Raw genomic sequence first — 7,812 nt, 5'->3', positions numbered from 1 at the left:
AACGTATATGGAATGGGAATTGGGGCTGGCTGAAAGGTACAGCGAAATCCTAGAATCAAAGGTGTTTCAAATTTTCTAGATTGTTTTAAGATCTTGAGGTCCTAGTTTCAAACAATTCAACAACATGAACTTCTACATATAGTTGAAAAAAATATGCATTTAACTATAGTATTTTTATGTTATACTGTCCAGTTATATGAGTGTTTCAACCGGCATGTTTCATTTACTTATTTACATTATGCAAGGTGTTATTTTGAAATCTATAATACTGCCAAGAAGAAAAAAGCCAAGAGGGAAGAGAAGGCATTTGTGCTCCATTGTTTCTGAATTTGGAAAATAATCTGAGACCAAACATTGTGTGTTTCCTTAGAGGAATTAAGTCTGAAGATTGTTGTCACAGATTAGCATGACTAGCTGGTATTCAAGACTGAAAAATCTCTGCATTGCACAATAGAATAATAAACTACCCAATAGTGCAGCCCTTGAAAATAAACACAGACCAGCCGGAGCATAAGTAACTTTGTAATGAATCAGAGAAACTCTGAGTTGGAGTGCTGTGCTGGGTATTGCACAGGTTCAGTTTCCAGAAACTGTTCTGTGAGTGATGAGGTACAGATGCATAAGTCATGCAGGCAGAGAAGAGTTCATTTATATTGCCAAGTCTGCACTGTATCCACCTGTAGCTGAACAAACTCAACTGAACACAGAATGTTAAGTTTCTGAGTTTTCTATATTTCCGGATTGTTTTAACTATAACTCAAGACATATATTATTGAGCAATGTGGGTTTATTTGTTTTGTTTTTAAAGACAAAACTACACAAAACAATAGCTCTTATTTTACTCATCTTTCTAAGTATAATTATTTAAATCATGAGGTATTTATGTTATTTACTGTTTGTAATTGATGTAGCTATGTCATTGTATTTCCCAAAATAATAGAAAATTGAAAAATCTAGTGTATTCTCTCATTTTGGCTTATTTTCAATGTAAGTTTAAACTGCACAAAAATTCATCCTCTTGGAGCCAAAATGCTAGTTTAAGATCTTCAAGTAACTTCTGAGGTAATTAGTCTACAAGTTTCTAAAAGTTTCTAAAACCTTATCCAAATATTAGTGGAAGAGATACCATTCATCTTTGTAAACATACACTTGTAATCTACTTATTTTAAAAAGCTAATAACATGGAACTTACATCATCTGTGACCAGATTGGCATACTTAAACTTTTGATCTCGAAAATAAGAAAATTACAAAAATAAAATCAGGAACTCTATCATTTCCGGTCACATTTGGAAGGAAACAGCTAAAATCATAGCTTGATAACTAACATCAATGATTAATTGCTTTTTCAACATGTGGATTATCTTGGTGCCAAAAATTTTGGAACAATTGCCTAACAAATTGGAGAGTCCCCGATGTCAGTTCTCATATTTTCTTTGGACTATAGTAAGTAATTATGCTAAACTTTCTAATGACTGAGTAAAATGGTATTGTGCCTTGGGGCACATTCTGATGAACTACAGTTGTACTTTTCAAAACCTAAGAGGCATGTGCATAAAAAAGTGTACTGTCTAGAGCTCTGACCTTTATGCTGGATATTAGAAGATTTTAAGTATCATAAAACCATAAATATGTTTACCATTGATAGTCATTACTTTAAACTACTTATTATCTTCCTGAAAAAACAATTGGTGTAAACTCTTCTCTAAACATGTTTAATTTATATGATTTACTTTTGTGAACTTTTGAACTTGCTAATTCATACTCCATCCTCACATTCATTTAAATTTATTATTTTCATTAATGACAATGCTGAATAAGTCCTTTAGAATACATATAAGGTTAGCTTTAATTTTTTTTTACTTCAAAATTTATGTAATCCATTTTTCATTTATTGCATATCTCTTCAGTATAATTCAGCTATTAAGATTCTGGGCCTACAATCCCTGGTGCTCTTTCTTTCCAATTTGGGTCCTGCAGAATGGCTCTCACAAAGAAGGGTGGCGAGAAGAAGAAGGGCCGGTCTGCCATTAACAAGGTGGTGACCCGAGAATACACTATCAATATTCACAAGCGCATCCAAGGAGTGGGATCCAAGAAGCATGCCCCTCGGGCACTCAAAGAGATCCGGAAATTTGCCAGGAAAGAGATGGGAACTCCAGATGTGCACATTGATACCAGGCTTAACAAAGCTGTCTGGGCCAAAGGCATAAGAAATGTCCTATACCGTATCTGTGTGCGGTTATCTAGAAAATGCAATGAAGATGAAGATTCACCAAACAAGCTCTATACTTTGGTTACCTGTGTACCTGTTACCACTTTCAAAAATCTACAGACAGTCAACGTGGATGAGAACTAACTGGTGATTGTCAGACATGTCAAATGAAATTGTAAAATAAAAAAAAAAAAAGATTCTGGGCTTAAAAATAAAGTAACAAATATTACACAAAATATTAATTGGTGGGCCAGGCTTAGTGGCTCATACCTGTAATCCTAGCATTCTGGGAGGCTAGGATTACAGGTATGAGCATTCTGGGAGGCTAGGATTACAGGTGTGTGCATCACTTGAGGTGAGGAGTTTGAGACCAGCCTGAGGAAAATGAGACCCTGACTCTACTAAAAAGAGAAACATTAGCTGGGCGTGGTGGTGTGCTTATCGTCCCAGCCACTCAGAAGGCTGAGGCAGGAGGACTGCTTGAGTTTGATGTTGCTGTGAGCTAGGCTGAGCACATGGCATTCTAGCCTGGGCAACAGAGTAAGACCCTCGGAAAAAAAATAAAAATTAGTATATGGTCTTATATATGAGGAAACACCATGTTGAACATCTACAACAATCTGAAATGTGTGGCTTCAGGGAAGTTAACTTTACATGCCACTCATGTCAGAATTACAAATAAACAACACTTTTTTGGGAAGATTATTTTTATAGTTTCTAACTAGTTTTAATATTAAGGTAAACAGCATAACACTTAAAATTAATGAACAATGCACTATTGACAGACATAAGCACTACAGACCTAAGAACAATTTATTAACATATACTTTACCTATCTTCCATAAGAGCAAAACTAGACAACAGTTATATTAAATATGAGAATTTGGAACACAAGCTAATTGTATATAGTAGAACCTCTGTAAGTTGGCCACCCAAGGGACTGTAACAAACTGGTCAACATACAGAGGTGTTCAACATAAAGAACTAGGCCTACTGTACTGATACGTCTATATTTCTTATATTTATATATAAATATCAAATATACATATCAAATATTCATATATTTCATATGTCTATGAAAATTAGGTCAGCTTAAGGTGGTCAATGTAGGGAGGTGGTCAACTATGTATTTCCTAATTCTAAGGATCCTATTCCTCGGATTTCTAAGGACATACTTGATACTATTCATTATATTAATACCACAAAAAGATTGTTATTCATCCAACATTTGAATTTCAGCTTAACATAAAGTGCCAACTGCTCTCTCCTTCAAACTCTTAAATTGTTATATTGACAACAATATAACTTTATTTATTAAATAAAATATAATAAATACAATAAGCTTGGTCTTTTCTGGTTTTTTTAATGCTTTTATTTATTTTATTTTGTCCAGGGCTGGGTTTGAACCCGCCACCCTCAGCATATGGGGCCGGTGCTCTACTCCTTGAGCCACAGGCGCCACCCAGTCTTTCCTGTTAACAGAATAAAAATCTACATTATGCCTTATGACTTAAATGCTCATATATATCAAAATCCAAGTTTTTTACTATGGCCTACTCAGAATCTGTTTTGTACTTTTCCTCTCATTCCATTCTTCTCCTTTACCATCCTCCCCCCACATTGTCCTTATGCTCAGGGTCCTTAGCAGCTCTTTCTCCCTCCAAACCCTGCCTGCCCTGGAGCACTTCCTCATGGGTTCTCTTCAGGCTTCTAATTCTTTAAGCCACAGCTCAAATGCCTGCTCTTCTCCTTCCCTTCTTCCTCCCCACTCTACACCCCAGTTACATACTGTCAGCTCACTCTATTTAATTTCCTTCACAAGATTTACTGTAATCTGAAATCATTTTGGCCACTGATTTTTTTACTTTATCATTGTCTGTCTCCCCTTACTAGAATGTAAGCTGCACAGGGGTAGAGGCTGGGTCTAACTTGCCTTTGTATCCCCAGCAGTCTGAACAGTGGCACATGGTAGGTGCTCGGAAAATATTTATTCAGTTTAGAAATAAACTCACTGGACATTTTTAATTTGCTTTTAAGGAACATCAACAATATAACATGTTTTTAGAAAGACAAATGTATTCATGCATTTTTATGGGAAACTGACTTTTTGTTACACTGTAAAATCATTATAAAATGAATACTTTTCCCCAAAAATTTTTAGTAGATTTAAAACAGAAGTGAATAAAACCTTTATTTTTCAATCAAGGGTGACTAGAGCAGAAATATACAAAAAGTCACACACTAGTAAAAAAATATTTTTTTTTAAAGCACCAGGCATTTTCTAAAACAACCATGAAGGAATGAAACTCTTTTCAAACAAGCTAACCAAAAAAAGCAAATAGGAGCCAAAAAGTGAAGCAATTAAATAGAGGTATATAGATATATAAGATGTTTTCACTTATTTTAACAAATTATTTTGAAAGATATGAGGATAGAGTATATTACATTGCTGAGTTTCACTCTTAGCCTCAATCCATCACAACCTAATTAAACTTTTGCTGAACTTATTATTGGCCTGATAAACTTAAGCAAAACCTTGGATCTTACCACCTCTGGTACAGAAAGACAACTTTTTTTAATTCCTAAAACATGTTCTGAAACCTAACTTAAACTTCTTCTAAAATTATGCCTTTCTTCCAAATGCTTCCTATAAAACTAAAGTGTTAGACTATTGGCAATAAATGTTTCAGAAATAAAGATAAAATATTACTTGAATTAGAATACCAGTGTCAATGTGTACAACATATTTTTCAGAAAACATCTTTTTACTATTGTTGTATAATATAAATGTATCTTTACAGTAATCAAACTGATTTTCAGCTGAGATCCCTTAATTTACAATCATGTTATATTTATTTGTTTACCCTCTACTGGAGGAAGTGAACCATTTTTAGAAAAGAATCCATGTATATTAAGCATAACAGAACCTGGAAATAGAACTTGAGAAAGCCTTTGTGTATTAAAGTTAATATAACTTAAGTAAGAGAACTTGACGAAGTCCTTTTATACCTATCCTTTGTAACAGGGGCAGTGGAGAGGCAGCTAAGTTTGAAAGTCATTTCTGGGCTCGGCGCCTATAGCTCAACCGGCTAAGGCGCCAGCCACATACACCTAAGCTGGCGGGTTCGAATCCCCAGCCCGGACCCGCCAAACAACAATGACGGCTGCAACCAAAAAAAGAAAAATAGCCGGGCGTTGTGGCGGGCGCCTGTGGTCCCAGCTACTTGGGAGGCGGAGGCAAGAGACTCGCTTGAGCCCAGGAGTTGGAGGTTGCTGTGAGCTGTAATGCCACGGCACTCTACCCAGGGGGACAGCTTGAGGCTCTGTCACAAAAAAAAAAAAAAAAAAAAAAAGAAAGTCATTTCTGAGATTAAGTGGACTTGATTTGGTTTTGATGACTACTATGTATGTGAAAGAATATTGGAGATTACCCTTAGGTTCTACTTTGTCCAGCGGGATGGGCAAAACAGGACCTAGAAGAAGCATGTTAGATTTGTGATGCATGGGAATGAGTTCAGTTTTGACAGGTTGAGCTTTCAGTGCCCCTAGGACATTCCTATCCAGGTGGACTGAGGTCTGGAACCCAGAAGAAATACCATGGATTATTTTATATATAACCTATATAATAATCATTTATATTAATAAATGACATAAATCAGTTACAAAGTTAAATTTTAAAAAATCATTTATTGTTGGGCCACAGATGTACATAATGACCTTAGAGGAGTCTTAATATCTTTTACAAAAGTTCTCAATTAATTGACCATCTCCAGGTTGCAGAAATCAGGAGTAATACCTTGAATGGAAACTGTGTAATCCATGCCAAAAAGGCTTCATTTGTCCTGATTCTCCAGCTTGCAGCTTCTATATATGGATTTTTGTTCATTAGAAAACCTTTTCTTCTAGGTAAGTATCACATCCTGTAGTCACTTTCTTTTTTCTTCTCTGACTTTCCATTCAGAATGTCCTATGATAATGAAAATCATGTCTCAAACTTCTGAATAAAACTTCCCTCTTAAGGGAATTATCTATTGCTCCCTGTGTTAGGTATTTTTCACAGCATAACAAATTATCACCAAATCTAGTAGATCAAAACAACAAACATTTCCTATTTCACGGGTTTCACAGGTCCATGGATCTGGGTTATCTGTTCCAGGGTCTCCCACAAGGCTGCAATCAGGGTGTTGGCAAGGGATAAGGTCTCACCTGAAAGCTCAACCAAGATAGAATCAACTTCCTAGCTCAAAGATTGGTTGCTGACATTTAATTCCTCATTGAACTGAGAGTCTCAGTTCCTCACTAGCTGTCATTCACAGACCACCCTCAGACCCTTACCTCATATGCTATGCTCTTTTTTTATTTTCTTTTGAGACAGTCTCACATTGTCATCCTTGGTAGAGTGCTGTGGCATCATAGCTCACAGAAACCTCAAACTCTTGAGCTCAAGCAATTATCTTGCCTCAGCCTCCCAAGTAGCTGGGACTATAGGCACCCACCACAATGCCCAGCTATTTTTTTTTTTTTAAGATGGGGGTCTCGCTCTGACTCAGCTGGTCTCAAACCTGTGAGCTCAGACAATCCACCACCAGTCTTGGCCTCCCAGAGGAGGATAGGATTACAGGTGTGAGCCACTGTGCCCAGCCCTCATGTGCTCTTCCAACACTTTCTCTGACAACTTTCTTCATCAAAGAGTACAAGCCAAAAATTCACTAGGCTTCTTGAGATATAAAAATCATAATCTCTTATAACCTAATCACAAAAATGATATTCCATCAGTTTTGCCTTATTCTATTGGCTAGAAAAGTCAATAGGTCCAGCCCACACTCCACAGTGGAGGATCATACAAGGGCATGGATACCAGTAGGCAAGATCATTGAAGCCATCTTAGAAGTCTGCCTATCATCTCACTAGTTACCAATCTACACTATCAAGACAAAAAGAGGCATTAACTCCAACAAATGCTAATTTTTCTGTATAGAGGGATGTGATGATATTATATATACAGTCTGGGCCCTATTTTTGTTTATTCGTCAAGACAGAGTTCATTCTGTTACCCAGGCTAGAGTGCCATGGTGTCAGCCTAGCTCACAGCAACCTCAAACTCCTGGGTTCAAGTGATCTTCCTGCCTCAGCCTCCTAAGAAGCTAGGACTACAGGCTCCCCCCACAATGCCTGGCTAATATTTCTACTTTTAATAGAGATGGGATCTAGCTTTTGCTCAGGCTGGTCTCAAACTCCTGAGCTGAAGGGATCCTCCTGCCCTGGCCTTCCAGAGTGCTAAGATTACAGGCGTGAGGTGTCTGCCTGGTCTGTGCCCTTTAATTTGTTGGTTTCTCAATAGTACCGAATTTTAAAGTGCTTGCTTAGTGTCATGCATGTCACACAGTGTCATGCATTGTGTACTCTGGAAGGTCAGGAAATAAGTACTGACTAACAAAAATACATAGAACAATATGTGAAATATAAAATATGTTTCTGTCCAGAGTTATTTGGAAACTCTAGTTGGGGCTTTTAAAAAAATCTGTCTTTTAGCAGCATTCTTCCAAAAGTGCCTTTTAAAATGATTTTTAAGGCTCAGTGCCTATAGCACAGTGGTTA

The 7,812-nt window shown here is 36.8% G+C and overlaps 1 pseudogene; it reads left to right on the top strand.

Moving 5' to 3' along the window:
* The first annotated feature begins 1,980 nt into the window (after nucleotides 1-1,980).
* LOC100965547 lies at nucleotides 1,981-2,358 on the top strand (annotated as a pseudogene).
* Nucleotides 2,359-7,812: the final 5,454 nt, after the last annotated feature.

Source organism: Otolemur garnettii, unplaced genomic scaffold (genome assembly GCF_000181295.1).
Source record: "Otolemur garnettii isolate 467f Iridium unplaced genomic scaffold, OtoGar3 scaffold00113, whole genome shotgun sequence".
NCBI lineage: Eukaryota > Metazoa > Chordata > Mammalia > Primates > Galagidae > Otolemur > Otolemur garnettii.
The sequence above is the reverse complement of the archived record's forward strand: the minus strand, read 5'-3'. Positions and strand labels throughout refer to the sequence as shown.